The sequence below is a fragment of the Alosa pseudoharengus genome, unplaced genomic scaffold (genome assembly GCF_046254945.1).
Source record: "Alosa pseudoharengus isolate Yale_2024_CS ecotype anadromous, Long Island Sound unplaced genomic scaffold, YU_APseudo_1.1 YU_APseudo_1.1_scf_7, whole genome shotgun sequence".
Lineage (NCBI taxonomy): Eukaryota > Metazoa > Chordata > Actinopteri > Clupeiformes > Clupeidae > Alosa > Alosa pseudoharengus.
This window is the reverse complement of record NW_027468859.1, coordinates 3,072,612-3,091,222: the sequence shown is the minus strand read 5'-3', so window position 1 is coordinate 3,091,222 and position 18,611 is coordinate 3,072,612. Positions and strand designations below refer to the sequence as shown.

The 18,611-nt window shown below is 40.9% G+C and overlaps 1 pseudogene; it reads left to right on the top strand.

Moving 5' to 3' along the window:
- The first annotated feature begins 2,565 nt into the window (after positions 1-2,565).
- LOC143110282 (ankyrin repeat and SOCS box protein 2-like) lies at positions 2,566-18,201 on the top strand (annotated as a pseudogene).
- The last annotated feature ends 410 nt before the right edge of the window (positions 18,202-18,611 follow it).

Below are 18,611 nucleotides of genomic sequence, written 5' to 3'. Positions count from 1 at the left end.
TTCCCATGAAGCTTGCAAATTGACACAGGTGTCATGAATTTAGTGCTGTGTATTGTACTGTGTAACCCCATGCACTGGCTCATTCAATATTATTTATTCTGCCTGAAGAAGGTCTTTAACTTTATTACCTAAGACAGAATTGATAAAATGGCTGCAAATTGTGAAAATCAGCTGTACCGAATTGTGATTCAGACCGCCGCCGTGGTGTGTGCATTCCGTCTGTTTTCCGTCACTGCTGCGTCATTATGTGAGTATTGAGAGAAAGTGGAATAGAACATTATGCCCAATATTCCAATATGTGGTTTAATGTTCTGCATTTCTCATTAGTGGGTCACTTTGATACTAAAAGTATGATTCTATGTAATGACTGTATGATATCTCTACTGTCCCTGTGTATATCTCTGTGTGACTGTATTTAGAGATAAGCGGGAATATTATGACTTTGCAGTGTTCTGCATGGCTGCATCAGTAGCTACCTGCTCCGGATTGCCAGGTTGCCACTAATCAGAGTCTGATTCAGTGGTCTACGTGAGATGGGATGACCAACGCAATCTCCCGTCAGCCTGGAAGGATACTTAAACCCTAACTATTTCCTTGTCTAGTTAGAGCAGCTGATGGATCTTTAATGGAGAGTCATGCTGTCTCTCCCTTGATGCACATCATTGTAAATAAACTCTGTTCCTGATTTTTCATACTATTGGTCTGATTGGGTCTCTATTCATCTGTGGTATCAAAATTACCATCAGTTTTCATTCCAGAAACGTCTCTGATGTGGCGCTGCTGTGGCCAGTCTGCCTATTTAAACATCTCTTCGCTGTCTCTTTTAGCTGGAAAGGCTTCCAACACAATTTCTGTCGCGTGAAAAACAGGTAACGGTCCTATTTCTAGTTGCCACGTGTTTTCAACGTGTGTGTGAGATGTGCGTGTCACGGAGGCAGTGTGCACGCTCTAACCTGTTAACATGGGCGCCGGAATTAAAACGGACAGGTATGCAGTTGATACAGATGCCACGCATCCGGTGTGAATTGGGCATGATAGGGCTGCTGCAATGATGGGACAAAAAGTACTTACCCTTGAAAACCTGTAACATGCTTTATGTCCACCAGGACTTTAGGTCGTCACTAACATCACACCTGACCTCTCCTCCCTGGTAGGGGGTTGCACAATTTTGCAAACCACTGTCAATGTCTAACATCCAGGATAGTTAACATAATTGCTTTTCTTATCAAACCACACTAGGTTGGGGTGCACATTTCCATGGTCTCAACTCTTCCTGGTTGAACCCTGGTGTAGTCTTACTTTGGTTTGCACCACCACATGCCAGGCTTCGAGAGATTACAATATTTACAACTGTGCGGATAATCTTACCCTTAATTTACAGTGTGATGTACAAAACACATGCTTTATATTGCCGAGTTTCAGGATAAGCTTGTATATTTACTCATAGGTTTTGACTTTTACTAAATACAGCAGTTATGAATAGCCTATCTCTGCCAAGCTATGTCTTCAACGATGAGATGCCAAGATGAGATCTCAATTATTGATGCCAAGTCAGCCTTCGATTCAGCTGGCAGTAAAAAATAAATGGACTAGGTCATCAACTATAAATCTCATATCAAATGGTCCTTAAGGATCGAATAACACACTCAAGACTCCCAGAGACACCCAGGCATAAGACAGAAAGCAACTGTGGAGGAGGGAGAAGGTTCCATCAAATGTAAGTTAATATTTCAGCTTTTTGGATATTTCTAAACTTTTTGGAAGTAACTGGAGTTGCACAATGCAATTGGTACATCATTATACTGCCCTGTATCACCTGTAGCTGTATACTTGAAATAACTGTATCAAGGTTGACCATGGCAGACCATCTCCTGTGCAGTAACAGTAAGATCACAAAAAATAGATATAGATAATGTCCCCATGTTGACAACTTTTATTTCTCTATGAACAACAGATACTTGCAAATATATACCCTTATTTATTCAATTTCAGACATTATCTAAATGTTGTTCTGTTAAATATTGGCTCACCTAAAATTGTTCTCTGTAAAGTTTATTGTTCATCAATTTTTTCATTCTAATTTGATATTGATATTGAGAAGATAATATGTTTTAAACTGCAGCACTATACAACAAATATAGAAGTATCAGTGACAACAAACTCTTATGAATTAAGTTCAATTGGCTTGATTTGGAACTTGGTACAACAAACATAGTACAACAAACATAAAAAACAGTGCAACCCATAGCTATACTTCAGTTCTGATTAAATGGAAACAAGGGGGTGGTGTGCTTCTTGTGGCATCCTGCATCCCAATTACTGCATTGCATTATTCTGTACTGTATTACATTTTGGACAGAAATCAAAATGTCTGCTCAACGTGGTGGTGTTAAATTTATACAAGTGAATCGCCAGGTCATTCACACATATAAATATCAGTCTTAATGCCAGTAAGGTCAAATGTTTTATGTCTGTTTTGACCATGGGACCATGGGAGCTTCTAGACTTGGCTAAACAGTGCATGCAGAGTGCCCACCTAATCTCTTTAGTTTTGCCAGATTCATCATGACCACCATGGCAGCAGCAACTACGGCTGATCAAGCTTTCGAGGACTACAGCATCTACAGTGGCTTGTCTGATGCTGAACTGATTCAGCTGGCCATTGAACGCAGTGATATCTTCAGCCCTTCCTCAGAGCACTCACAGAGGTCATCTTATTCACTAGCTGCAGCAAGCCAACCTATGCCCTTTGAGCATGAAGCCATGCCACCATTACTAGAGCTGCAGCAGGAAAATCACAGAGCTCTGAACCAAACAGCTTTACACACTCGGAACATCCCTCCCGCTGCCAACCCATATCAAACCGCCAATCACCCCAGGTAATACTCAATCAAAGATATATAGTACAACTGTTCCATATGCATAACTCTATAACAAAATGCTATAGATTTTAAAGTCATCCTATGCAAGTTTTTTACCCTAATATACAGCTTCAAAGTGATTTTGGTGGTAAACAAACTTATAACATGGAGAATCAGTAGAGATGAACCGATGGAATTTTAGGGCCGATATTTATTGGTTTGTTGTGGCCGATACCGATACGATAACCGATAATATTAATTGCAGTAATGTTACCTACCACCAATGATGGAGAGAACTCATAATAGTCCTCAATGGTACAACAGTCAACAAAATAGATGTAGCCTAGTAGTGTTATGTATTGGGGGTTGCTCAGACCTACACAGGAGCAGACAGCCCACTGTCACACACACAAACATCCTCCATCCACAAGGGGCGCCAGCTACTTCCGGTCTTATTGTGTGATTGACTATAAGACGTGCGGAATGGCAGGGAGAGGCTCGGAGAACTGGGGAACTGTGAACCCCCCAGCTGCTTCGCCGTGCGATATATGAACTGTGCACTTGGATTGATATTCTGTTTGGTTTAGTGGTGGTTTGGTTTCGTTTGGGGCCTGTTTTTCATTTGTTTGTTTGTTTGTTCGTTTTCGTCTTGCATCACCGTGGGGTTTCCCGCACGGTGGACATCAAGCACGAGCTGGACGTAGTGATGGGTAAATGAAGCCTCGAGCGCTACTCGACACATTTCCCTAATGTGCCGAGTAATGTGCCGAAGCTTCGAAACATGGAAGACAAGGAAAACACAGCGACATCTAGTGGTTTGCATAAATTATCGCAACCACGAACTATTGAAAAGAATGCCTACAACGTTCAACACAATGCCAAAGCTTCGAAATGTTCTCGTTCATTAAAAGTGTTGCAAGAAATTTGCATTTCTGTTTGTCTCAATTCAATACAATAAAATACGATTAGGCAACATAATGCTGTCCCTCGTTATCACGTGAAGATTGGTGTTTCCGTGGAGGCGTGAAATCATGTGTTATCCCAGTCAATGATCCAATCGGTCTACCATCCACTTAACGCCTGCAGTAGACACTACTTAGCTTCTGAACCAGTACGAAGTATTATCAACCTCAACACGCTATGGACGAGAGTGAAAAGGAAACGACCAGGCACCTAATTAAACCAAACCCTATATGGCCCGACATTGACGTTTCATGAATCAAACTTTCAATAAAAGGAAAATATTATGTCAGCCATTATTGTTAAGCCTACATAGAAATTATTAGCCTGTATTGCTTTTAAATTTGAGACAAGATTGCAACACAGACACGTTTTAATGTCATTGTTCTAAAGCTTTAGGCTAGGCCTAGGCTATTTCTTCTTTATTTCTATGTGCATGATATTATGGATTATGGACATTTTCCGGAAAGAAAAGAACGTAAATTCCCAAACAGAGAAAGCATCCTATATAAAACTATATACAAATTTCGCCTGACTCTTGCAATACAACACAACTCATTCCGACACTAGAGCGGGTGACCGCGGGTGCCCTGGTTCGCGCAATTCAAAGCCTTTGAGTCAGATTCCAAAGCAGTCACGTGGGCGTGTGTCCCAAACGAAGCTTCAGACGTCACACTCACAAACCGAGGCCTCGTTTGTCATCAGTCACGTGATTTTTATGGAAACGACACAAGCCTCGAACCGGGGCTTCATCTGGCACGCCCCTTTCTGCTCGACACAAGCTCCGAAGCCTCGCTTCATTGGGCACATCACTAGCTGGACGCCTTGGAGAGGCAAGAGCGAAGTGGCCCGACGAAAAGGTAAGCTGGCCGCCCCTTTGGCTTCTCATCCATTCAAACATCCTGACTGACACGTCCTCGGCACACATCCAGATTAGGGGGTTTAAGGTCTGAGCAACGTAGTGATTTCCCTAGCCGTGTAGCGACCCGCTAGACCAGGAATCCCTAATACCTAGGCCTATGTGTGGCTCCTTTAACCCTTAGAACCCTAAGCTGTTTTTAGGGCATTTTCACTACCTTTATTCATAAGGATTTATTCTGGTCATTGTAATTGCCACACACATATATTATATATTGTTTTTTTCAGGGGAGTCTAGGCTATTCAGATCTGCCAGATCATTTCATGTATTAATACTAGCATTGATTTTATTTAGATTTTTAAAGAATTAAAATATAAAAAGTGTATTATAAAAATTCTTATATTTCGACATGTATCTCACCACAGCAAGCTCACAGCTCTACATGCATTTCATGTGTGTGTAGGGCAGACTGTCCTGAATCGGGCAATATAATTGCCATGTTGGAGGGATACTCTGGGGCTGAGCAATTTACAGAAATATTTGCTGTGTGATTTACGGAAATAAATGCCATTTTTTATTTAGTGATGAAAAATGACCTTTCTGCGCTCCATATTTGTGACACGAACTGATCTGACCTGACTTGACCCGAGGTTGCATGTTAGCCTGCGTGCCTGTGTGTATGCAGTCATAATAATTCTCAACTTTTTACTGCATTGCCATGAACAAAGTAAAGGCAAAAAAGGTGTTTATTTGTTGAACAAATTGGGATGCAATGTGAGCCTTGAATTGGATGCCATGCAGGAATTTGCTAGGATCTCAAAACCGGAATATGAACATGCTTTGCCATAGAGAAACACATGATAGCATTGGATTATAAACATGCTTTGCCACAAGAACAGACAAAAACGTGGGGTAAGTCCAGCTATATGAAGTTATTATTTTGCTGTCACTTCGTCTGTTCTATAACCCAGAAGGATGTACTTGGTATCAAATGATAGCTCTGAGTCTCCTCTTTCATCTGACATGCGTGGCATATCTATGCGATCACGGGTCCGCGCGAGTAATTCAAAATTCAAACGAGAGTAATGAGTGTGCAGCGTTGGTTTGTGTACATGACGTTATTATTTTGCAGTCACTTCGTCTGGTTTTATAAGCCAGAAGGGTCGATAAACTGTGTTGCCCCCTGCAGGTAACCCCCAGAACCTAGTCAACGTCAGCCGTTTCTCAGACGTAACCCCAGGCCTAAGCAGTTAAAACCTACGAAAACCTCTCTTGAAGTTATTGTAGATAGCAGGGACCTACTGTCGAGTGCAGTCGCACGACTTCCCTCTGCGGCGCAGATAACCTAAAGCTCCTATTTTAAATATCCCCCTTGGAAGTTGATCAGGCTTCCGTGGTGGACTTATTGAGATGTTTATGAACTAAGGAGCGACTACGCCTAGGTCTCGAACAGTTGGCTAACGTGCGAAGATGTTTGACCCTAGAATTATCTAGAGACACAGGTTATAGGCTACTTCTTGCTCAGGTTTTATAAGGATGGAGATTTTCTTACCGTCCTTCAGTATAAAGTCACGCTGACCCAAGTCTTAGAAAAGACAGATGAATAACCACAGAAGAGACAAGTTATCTTACCCTCCTGCTGGAATTCGTAGAAAGACCAAGAAAAGACAAAAAATACTGCTTGAAGAATTAGATGCCAAGGTTAAATAAGTTCTTTACTTTTCAGCATATTGGTGATGATAACAAAATGCGGCGTAATATCCACTTGCAGGTTACAATGTTGTAAAAAGAGTAAATCCACAAAATAGGTAAATAGTAAATCCACAAATGGAGAAGAGATTACAATAAAAATGGTAAATCCACGAATGGAGAAGAAGAGAATATACGGAAAAAAAGTAAGTCCTCAAAAAGGGAAAAAGCCAGCTGATTGTCATTCTGTAGTCACTCCCTGTCGGAGTAGCAGGTCTGATATCTGCAACAGGTTCCACGGAGTTTCGGTCCGCGACTCAGCCTGGCACGACGTCCAACACTTTGCTTCTCAACGAATTTCGGAGGACGAATTCTAACAACCACACGCGACATCATAAAGCAAAAACCCAGCGAGTTGAAGGAAGGAAAAAAGAAGAAGCAGCCCCGATCATTTAGTTCGACCCTTATTTATACTAGGTAGACTTGTCCTCCCCCACACATTCCTAAGGCAAATCAATCTTTCCCACGACAGTTTAGAACCTTCTAGAAGGTTCCCACGAGGGCTGGGAATATTCTCACGTTAGCTGGGAACATAGCTGGGAATATTCTCACGGCAGCTTGGGAATATAGCTGGGAATATTCTCACAATTGCTAATACATTCTAGAAGTCACTGATCTTTAACTATTTAAAATGACACGCATTCACATCCTTCTCCGGGTTACATTTTGGAGATGATACATTACATTCAGGTTTACAGATAGTTTCCAGAGGTTACACAAACAGTTTACATTCAATGGCAATTATAACCATGTGACACATTACATTTAGCAACATACACTTTTACAGTCATTAAGAGAGATCGGTTACATTCTTACAGGTTACAAACACTTATGGCATTAACTCTTCACACAATGCAATCTGAATACATTCATTTGAACAGTTTAAGGCACTTTACTCATTTCACAGTTTGGAGACATACAATTCTTTTACATACATAACTCCCTAGACTTTACAAAGTCATGCTACTAAAATACTTGTAATGATACATTTCATTCAACGCACTTTATTATTTATTATGAGGTCATTGTTTGCAGTTATGGTTCATTTTCCATTCTTTTATTCATATTCAATAATCATCAAGTATTTCTGAGGTCAGGGTAATCTGGTTTAATAATCCTGCACATTGTTCAACATCCGCTTCAACACATTCATTCACTTCCACGCTTTCAGGTGATCTTAATTCAAGAGTAGGTTGCAAAGTAATTGGTTTAACATTACGATTCAATTCCTGGTCAGTTTCTTTCCTAATTTGTCTAATCATATTTTCTAGATCATAGAGGTTACCTTGATAGCTAGCGCTGAATCTAGCCTTTCTGCGTTTTCGCCTTGTAAGACGTATTGGTTTTGTGCTACCGCTCTGTGGTCCATACGGTCGGTGTCCTGGCAACACGTCAAAACTTGGTACCAATGGATAGCCCTGTGCCTCCTCTTTCATCTGATATGCTTGCCATATCGATGCGATCACGGGTTCGCGAGTAATTCAAACTAGAGTAATGTGTGTGCAGGTGAACGCAGAGAAGTATAGACTGTAAATATGATGCAATTTGATTTAATTTCATGATTTTTTTTTAATTTTCATACTTGATCGTACAGACAAGTGTATAGTCTCGTTGGAAAGCCCCACTTCTGCTCTGTCGTGCAATAAAGGTTTCATCTCGCTGCAATGAACCGTTCTGGAGCAATGTAACAGAGAAGAAAGGGTGTGTTTTTTGACGCACTTTGCGTCAATCGGGTTTAAAGGGATATTCCACCATTTGGGGAATTAAACTCATTTTCCACCTCCCCTTGAGTTTAACAACTGATTTTTACCTTTCTCCAGTTCATCCAGCCGTTCTCTGAGTCTGGCGATACCACTTTTAGCTCCAGCCTAGCATAGACCATTGAATCGGATTAGACCAGTAGCATCTCACCTGCTAGCTGTCAGACCGCACACAGTTCCTCATAGCCACCACTAGCTGGAGACATTATTTGCAGGAACATGTTACCTGGCCTTCTCAGCTACCTGTGAATTAATGAGTGGATTCACCTGGTGGCCACATGACTAATTGACAGAGTATATAAGCTGAGCTGAAGATGACTGCAGTTCTGCGACATGATCTTGTGCCTGAGCAAGCTCACAAGGTGGACTCTGCGTAGCGGAACTTCTTACTGGATATTACGTACGATTATTCTCTGGATTTGGACTTCTTTCTCAGATTGTGGATTTAATTCTCATGGACAGTTTTCTTGTGACTTTCTTCTCTGAACTTCTCTGTGGACATTTGGATTACTGTTGTAAGTGGACTTTGCTTTTGTTGTGGATACTTACCTGTGAACTGAACCGTATCCTGAAGCTTGGACTTACCTCTTGGATATTTACCTGTGAACTGAACCGTATCCTGAAGCTTGGACTTACCTCTTGGATATTTACCTGTGAACTGAACCGTATCCTGAAGCTTGGACTTACCTCTTGGATATTTACCGGTGAACTGAACCGTATCCTGAAGCTTGGACTTACCTCTTGGATACTTACCTGTGAACTGAACCGTATCCTGAAGCTTGGACTTACCTCTTGGATACTTACCTGTGAACTGAACTGTATCCTGAAGCTTGGACTTACCTCTTGGATACTTACCTGTGAACTGAACTGTATCCTGAAGCTTGGACTTACCTCTTGGATACTTACCTGTGAACTGAGCTGTATCCTGAAGCTTGGACTTACCTCTTGTGAACTGTGTGCTCTGGTGACTATTTTGGTGTGATTGAGCCGTTTGTCTTGCACCTCTGTGGAATTAAAGAGACTATTTCTGATAATTCTCTGCCTCTGCATCTGTGCTCAAAACCACCGCCTGACACTAGCATCACATTTAAAAGTGACTAAGATTTCTGGTAATTTTCCTATTTAAAACTTGTCTCCTCAAGTTAGAAAGTGTAATAAGACCAACAGAAAATGAAACGTGGCAATTTTCTAGGCTGATTTGAAATGGAACTATACTCTCATTCAGGCGTAATAATCAAGGAACACCATGGGCGCAGCAGCACAATGATATCCCTGTAGGCTAACTTCCAGCAACAAGGTTGAGCTGCAGCAGACGAATTGGTTAGTGACTGGATTATTACACTTGAATGAGGGTATAGTTCCATGTCAAATCAGCCTAGAATATCGGCAAGTTTCATTTTCCGTTGGTCTTATCACACTTTCTAATAATAATATTTCCATTTTTTCACTTATCGGCCAATAATATATTGGCTGCTGATATATTGTACATCCCTAAGAATCAGACATCTAGCATAGCTGGCATGCGGAGAACGAGCCTTGTCTGGGAGGCTAAAACTTACAAGGCAAGGTAAAATATAAATACTCTGCAACTCTAGGGGAGCCCTAGAACCCAAAACTGCATTGGATGCCTTTAAAAGCTTAGCAATTGCACAATTCTTATTGCCACGGCTGACTTCATATCTTTGGCACACTGTTATTTCTGTTTAGCCAAAACGGGACGGAGAGTTCACATAACTCTGCTGAAGACGTAGCGAGGGTGTGTTCTTGGACGAAAAGCAAAACTGGAAGTTTGCAAGTTAGATTGAAACCCATGTAAGGACACCTGCATAATTCTCATTATTCAAAAAATGTATGCCCGGTCAAACTACTAATTTCTGATTGGACAAGAGACATTCCAGAGTGGGGATATTTGTACCCGGACTTTTCTCCTCTAGTAAATCACTTCGACATTACACATTGCATGGGCAGGGATTTCATAACCTCACATTTGACTATTATTGAGTGAGAAAATGGAGTGTAAAATGGATGTGGATGTGCCATGAAAGTAGACTACACTAATTATTGTGTTCAAAATACAGAAAACACATTTTAAAGTCTTTAACTTTGATTAGTTTGTAGTACAATTGTTGAATAAAAGTAATATGGCACTCATGATTGGGGGGTTGGTAAATGATATACCCACAGCTGTGGTTACCTACGGGACTCGGCCAAACCTCATTTGTTGGTATATTCTCACCAACCCTACAAACATGATTGCCATATTGCTCAGTCATACAACAGTGTAACCTGTTAAACTATTAATTAATCTCTAACTGGACAAGAGGCATTCCAGAGTGGGGATATTCTAGGACATCTTCGCTTAGACTCTTCATCCATAAATTCTGCAAGTTTATATACGTATCTACTATGACTTATTATAGTTATGACCCTTCTATCTCTCCTTACATATTTTTCATGAAAATATTTAATCATATATTTAAAAATTAAATGCACTAGAATTTATGTTTGGTTTTACAGGGACATGTCTGCTATACAATCAGCCATCTGGAGGAATGATGCCCAAAAACTCCTTGAAGTATTGCAGGAACAGCCTTCTGACACTCTGAGTACACCAAACAAAAAAGGATGGATACATTTGCATGATGTTGCAAACAATGGTTATGAGGAATGTTTGAGAGTGCTGATAAAAGGTACGAGTGAGAGACCATTTTTGAGGCTACATATATAAAATGATCAGTTTCTGGGATGCTTGTTCTGTATGAGTGAAATAACATGTTAGTAATGTACATGTGCATCAGTAACATACAGGCTGTTTCTCAAAGTCAAGGATCCTTCATTGGTAGAACAGAGTCCTCCTGAATCAAAATTTTCAAAGACAAGGCAAGGCTTCTTGTTAGCATTTGGAAAAACACAATGGGCAGACTATTAAGTGTGCAGGAAGCTGTGTGCGTTATTGAAATTCACATAGATATATACACTAGATGTCGCCTTCTGCTTCTCAGCATGCGTCAACACCGCCGCCATCTTTGTACAGGGATCTGAAGCGCTAAACTAGTTCTCCTGTATTGTCAGCGTTACCTATTTAGCGACGTTTGGCCATCCCCAGCGATAGAAAACCTTTTTAGCGATTAGCGACAAATTTGGGAACTTCTCACAATGATGGCAGATCGGCTTCTTTGTTGTTGAAACGTAAGAAAATCACCTTTCTCATGGCTTTGTCATTTATGAATTCAGCTACATCTCGTTTGCCCATGGCACTGACCCATGATTATAAAAGTAACGACTGGCGTAGCCTATGTAGTAGCAGAGGTAAATGTTCTACAGATCTACAGCAACTTCTGGTGAGATTACAACTTACATGAGTAAACGAGACGAGGGGTATGTGGCCTCAACCAGAGCCTGTCTAGAAGAGCCTGTTTACTTTCATTGTATCGAACCTGGTTGCAGTTTACTCATTGTTCCTCTAGGGGCCGCCGCTGGGAGTATATGGGGCTAGACGGGTAAAATGTATCTTTATTATCGTCTTAAGCTTAGTTTTCTCTAGACTCAACCATAAATACATGCCTGTCAGTTGGAACAACCCAAAAAACTAGATAATTGCTTGAGATTTTGACGATTTATGGTGATTTTATTTTCGCTAGATCTTTGCCCAGATTGACGCTAATGCATTATAGAGGAGTGGATCACTGAAGCAAGATGGCGTCTCGATTGACGCATTCGTTCCAATGAACAGCAGTAGTCAAGGCGACATCTAGTGTATATGTCTATGTGAAATTCATACCTCCTACTCCACTTCTTTTTGAAAAACAATGAATGTGCCACTTTCATACTCCCATGTCAATAAAAGAAATTATACACTTTGATTCATTTGCTAAAACAAATACATTTTTGACCAGAACAGCACACTCCTGGCAGTACCCTTAAATATTGAACTAATTGCCATGGAGCAGTGCAAGTGAACAAGACTGTACTCACTCGCTCTCTCTGACTCATTGGTGGTCGGTGGTCAGAGCTGGAGTACAATTTCCATATTCAAGTATAAATACAAGCACTTGTCAAAGAGGAGGCTCTACTAGAAGAACCTAAAGTAGCCTACTACACTCTATCCTACAGTAGAGGTCATTCAGTCTTTCAGGGCCAGATGTACGTACAATTCCGAACGTAGCTGTATCAGCGCCATGGAGAAGCCGCAGATTGCGAACGCAATCAGACCTAAGTTTCCGTCGTATTTATCAAACTTTCAATCCAAAGTGTAAACTGTGCCTTTCTCTGCCCATTACCGCAATTTACGAACGTCCACAACTTAACGGCACAGTCTACATACAAGCGCAGTTGAATGAAGTTAACTTATGACAACATTAAAAAGAATCAAACGTTTAGCGATCATGAAATACATGATAAGATGTCAACAAGCGGAGATCAGTAGTTCTACTCAAACTACTTGAGCACATAGGCTGTGGAAGATTGGTCAAATCTAGCAAGTAGGAAAGTTTAAGGGAATGACATGAAAGTTAAAGTAAGAGATTTGAAAGGCCAACGAAAGTTAAAGGAATTATCCAGAGTAAAATGCACTTTAGATCAATTTACGGATGATTGGGAGTACATACGTTGAGTTGACATCAAAATCATGTCATTCGGATGTGTTTTGAGAAAGTTCGATTTTACCGTTTTTAGTCAAAACTCGTTAGCCTGGAAGTGACCAGGGCAAGTCATTTTGCCGCTACAAAACGCTATTTTACCTCTTCTACAGTTCCAAACAACTTTACACTTACGTGGTAGTGAGTAGAGGGACCCTAAAGCCAAACCGAAGTATCCCGAGGTCTTTATGTGGTCGGATAGAGAGTCCAGAATGAATTTCATCAAGCCAGTACCTTTCCGGAAATGTTGCTGCTGCAGCTGGCGTCTTTAGGGGAAAGTCAGTAGGAGTCGATTGCCGAGTGTGGAGTAACACGCTCTAGAAATTCACAATTTCGTTGCCGTTTTTAAAAAAAAAAAACATAGTCCAGTATTTCTTTCGAAATTGAAATGAAGTTGTATGGACTGGACTATGTTTTTTTTTTTTTTTTAAACGGCAACGAAATTGTGAATTTCCAGAGCGTGTTACTCCACACTCGGCAATCATCGGTAAACATCACAAAATTCACATTCATTCATTGGACCTAATATTTGTAATTGCCTTAAAAAAAAAAAAAATAATAATAGACGACCCCCACCACCACCACCGGAACGGTGTGTCGGCGAGATTCAATGACGTACCTTTCTTGAAAAAGCAGCTTTGAAGGAACCTCCTTGTGTTTGAGAGACGGCCATGTCTATTGTCCATCTGACTTGCCATTAATAATTCTGTTTTTATTATATCCATACCAACTAAAGCCTTTCCTAAACTAATCAACAAACGTACCAACAAGCGCCAGACGCCTCTAGTGTTGGCGGCTACTGGCCAAAACCTGTTGTGTGTCCAGTATCTTCTTGAGGCAGGAGCAGATCCCAATACAGCCGACAACGTAGGAGAATCACCTCTCTACATAGGTATCCCTTTTAAAGGAGAAGCTAATCAGTCCTATACCAAGAAAGACTTGATAAATCTGTACTTATATATCTCTGAACAAATCCATCCTTTCCAGCTTGTGAAAATGCAAATGAGGAAATAGTGGAGCTTCTTCTGAGGTTTGGAGCCAAAGCCTCACAGGCCAATGCGATAGGAATGACACCATTACATGAAGCGGTGTGACACAAAAGTCTTGGCATGTGCAAGCTTCTAGTGAAGGCTGGAGCAAACATAAGAGCCAGAAACACTTACGGCATTGAACCACTATTCATGGCTGCCCTGGGAGGAGGCACAGAAGTATTGAACCTTCTCATTGAACATGGTTAGTTTCACCAGTATTTAGATCGCACATGCTGTCCATGATAAAATTGGTCAGGCTTTTTCTCGAATAGACAAGTGAAATACAGTATTGCCTTTCAAATGTATTATAACAACTTCTCTCATTTACATTTCTAAGGAGCCTATACTGACTGTCAAACTAGGGATGGAGCAACACCTTTATTTGAAGCATCCAAGAATGGCCATGAAGAGGTGGTGAGGCTGCTTCTGTCTAAAAGAGCAAATGTGAACAAAACAACCAAAGCAGGACTAACTCCTCTACACATTGCTTCAAAGAATGGACATGCTAGGTTGGTCATTTTGAATTCAGAACTTGAAAATCAAACAATTTTTCCGAAAATTAGCAACAGTGCAGTTTAAGGTCAATTATCTGATCTGCATACAGCATATCTGAATACAGCATAGTTTATCATGTTTTTAACTTTCATTCTGTCTGTCTTTGGGCAGAATCGTGTCCTTACTGATTCCACATACGGACAAAGTGATCATGCTAGAAAGTGGCATTAGTCCACTCCACCTTGCAGCAGAGCATAACAGAGAGGATATCTTGGAGATTCTCATCAATGCTGGCTTTGATGTCAACTCTGTGCTGAAGAATGACCACTCCCAGATTTATGACGATCGGTGCTGCTCAGCCCTCCACTTCACTATACGCAACAGCAACATAGACACAGCCTCCATGCTGCTGGAGGCAGGCGCTGACCCCAATCTGGATGTTTTCAACCCTCTTCTGGTAGCCGTGAGAAAGGGAAATACAGAGATGGTGTCTTTGCTGGTGGAGTACGGTGCCAATGTGAATGCCTGCGTGCCAACACTCCCCACTACCTTTCCTGGAGCTCTGCTCTTTTGTATGAAGCACAAACTGATTTTGAAGTTCCTGCTGGACAATGGATGTGATGCCAACGCCTGTTTCTCATGTGTTTATGGAGGCAGCCCACATCCTCCAATCAAGAGCCGGCTCACTACTAGGAATCAGCTGGACCTTGATGAAATTCCTCAGAGCGAAGTTGCACAGGTTATGAGTATTTTCTTTTTTGGCAAAGGCTATTTTCACCCCGGTACGAATATCAATATTTATACCAGTGTATAATTAGAAATGGATGCTATTCATACCCTGGTGTAGGTAACAATGTGTGTATAATTAGAAATGTGTGTATAATTAGAAATGGATGCTATTCATACCCTGGTGTAGGTAACAATGTGTGCTCTACACAGTGTATAATTAGAAATGGATGCTATTCATACCCTGGTGTAGGTAACAATGTGTGCTCTACACAGTGTATAATTAGAAATGGATGCTATTCATACCCTGGTGTAGGTAGCGATGTGTGCTCTACACAGTGTATAATTAGAAATGGATGCCTGGTGTAGCTCTACACTTCGCTGTGCAGTCTCATGGTTTGCTCATCCCAAAGGTTTTCACAGGGGTTTTAGATGAAGTAACTGAAGTATAAGTATATATACTCTTTTGATCCCGTGAAGTAGTGAAACACACTCAGCACACAGTGAACACACAGTGAGGTGAAGCAACCATGACAGAACCATGACTTCATTTTATGTTCAGTAAACTAACACTCAGCACGGTTACATGCAGCCAATAAATGGCTATCGACGCCTGAACAATTGAAATACAGGTGGAAGACCCTGAAAATGTTGTATTGTACAGCCAAAAGAGGGAATTCCACCAGCAGAGATTTACGTTGTGACGTTGGGAGCCTATGCGTCGCTGACTTATTCGGAATAATGTTGATTGCTATGTAAACAGGTATATGCTCAAAATGTGACATTCTACTTGTAAACAGGTTAAACGGAATATTGACATAAACGAAATTTGGCCAATAAACTGATTCAAAACGTTTTATTCCCAGCATGAAAACGTGCTGAATGTCTTCCTGTAAGATCAAACGCTGACTCATTCTTGGTTGGTGGAGTCAAATGTTGCAAGACTTTTTCATGTCCTGGTCCAAAGAGTTCACAACACCATTTAACTTAAAAAAAGAACAGTCCTACAACATCATAATTAACAGCAGCAACATTCGTTTTAGTATAATCATCCTCTGCAGGCCAAACCACCTTGAGCATTGGCAAAAAGCTACAGTAAGTTCTTTAGAGTATGATTACAAGCAAAATACCAGTAGCATTTAGCAAACTTCATGCACTTGCATCTGTAATTAAATGTCATAAAAGACAAGATGAAAAAGATGTTTTTTATGACCCTTTTTACTCATACCAGGCGAGTCAATAATTGTGGTAAGCACTGTACACTCACTGTCCACTTATTGTGCAGTCGTGGCCTACTGGTTAGCGCTTCGGACTTGTAACCGGAGGGTTGCCGGTTCGAACCCCGACCAGTAGGAACGGCTGAAGTGCCCTTGAGCAAGACACCTAACCCCTCCCCGAGCGCCGCTGTTGATGCAGGCAGCTCACTGCGCCATCACTGTGTGATCACTGTGTGCTGAGTGTGTTTCACTAATTCATGGACTGGGATAAATGCAGAGACCAAATTTCCCTCACATAATCAAAAGAGTATATATGCTTATACTATAAACTATATACACTTTATTAGGTACACCTTAGTACTGTGTTTTGCCTTCTCAGGGTTCGTACACCTATTCAGAGATCAAATTCAAGCAATTTTTAAGCACTTTCAAGGTTAATTTTTAAGCTTTTCCTGCACTTTACAGCGGTGGCAAATTACATATATGAATACACTAACTAAACATTTTTTTATCACATTAAGAGATGGTTTTAACAAACAAAATTATCATGAGCTACCAACCAGAAGGCTAGCAATGCAGATATGTGATATTGGGTCATCTGAATGTCTGAATGTAAGGATTCAGAAAACACAATACCAGTTTTTGTGTATGGTAAACGGCGGAGCAGATAGGTGTAAATCACTGATTTGGAGACCTTTGTTACAGGAGGAAAAACAGGAGGAAAAATTAGGCTTCAATAGTTTTTTGCCACGTTATTTTCAAATCTGACTATACAATATATCTTGGAGATTCTCATCAATGCGGGCTTTGACGTCAACACTGTGCTGAAGAATGACCACTCCCAGATTTACGACGACTGGTGCTCACAACCCAGACCCACATCAAGATGTAGGGCCTGCCTGGTACCAATAACTACGCCAGGTTCAAAGTGGCTTCAGCACATGCCTAAATGCATTGAGTTGCAGCCATGTGATTGGCTAATTAGATATTTGTGCTAATGAGCAGTTTAACAGGTGTACCTGTGAGTGGCCAGTGAGCGTATATCTTTAGTGGTTTATTGTATTTGGGTGAATAAGTGGATTTTAGTTCTTCCTAACTGATCTTTTATCCTTTCTGTACAGTTCTGTGAGATTATAGCGGATCCCCTTTACACCTATTGGGCAGGACCTATACTTGACCGTCTCCTTGATTACACTGGTCCTGTGAAACTGTGTTCTAGAATCACAGAACTTCTTGAGCACAACCAGGACTGGGTATACATCATAGAAAAATCAAGTGAGTACAATGAGTTACCTTCCAGATACTTTACCGTTTCTTACATTGGAGATTAACTACACCATATTAAAAGCCAATTTATAGTCCAGGCGACAAGTGTCGCTCAATAAAATATGATGTAAAAGTGACTGCTAAAAGTGACTGCTAAAGGTGTCTGGGTTTCGCAAAGCTTGTTGCATACAGCATTTGAAATGCTGTACATGTTGCATACTCGGATTGGATATCAAGTCATTTCTACTGGAGTTTGACTTCTATTGTGTGTTGCAATGATCATGTGTGTGTCAATTTACTTTCATTTTGCAGTGGTGTTCTTAAACCTCAGAATTGGTCGCAGCTTTGTTCTTATGCTGAATCCCAGAGCACCTTTGTGAATCTGTTTAAGAGTTTTCTTAGGACCTTCTTAAGAGCAAATTTAAGAACATTCTTAGAAAGATATTGGTGAATGAGGCCAGGTGATCTTAAAATGTCCTTAAAACATTCAGAGCCATCCTTCTTCCTGATGCATCTGTGCCGACTGAGGATCCGCCAGCTGGTGGGATGTCAGAGGCTGAGGAGAATGACCAGCCTTCCTCTGCCTGGCCGACTCATCAAGTACCTATTCTACGACAACGGAGAATCTGAGAATCTTTGAGTGTTTATGTGTGTGTCTCTTAACTTAAGCACTGACTGTCAGTCAATAATCTAACCAACAAAAGCTTGATTATCTACATCTTTCCCGAACTCTGATCTTGTTTGATTGTTGCCTCAGAGCGGAAGCCAGAATCTGTCTTCCGCTCCACAGTATTTACGTTTATAGCTAACTACTACTGTAGTTGAAGTTCAGAGATGACTAAAATCTGTGAATTTAATAAAAGGGATTGCTGGTTGTGTGCCGATAGATAATCAAAAGCGGACAACGGTTTGCAAAAGTACTAATAACCTGTCGAATGGCCTCTCTAATGGCCAAGGATTTTTGGGTTAGCTGGTCTATGGCTAAGTTAAGTGCAACAGCCTAACTGGAGGTGTGATGATGAAGCAGAAGGTTAACTTGTTGTTACAGGA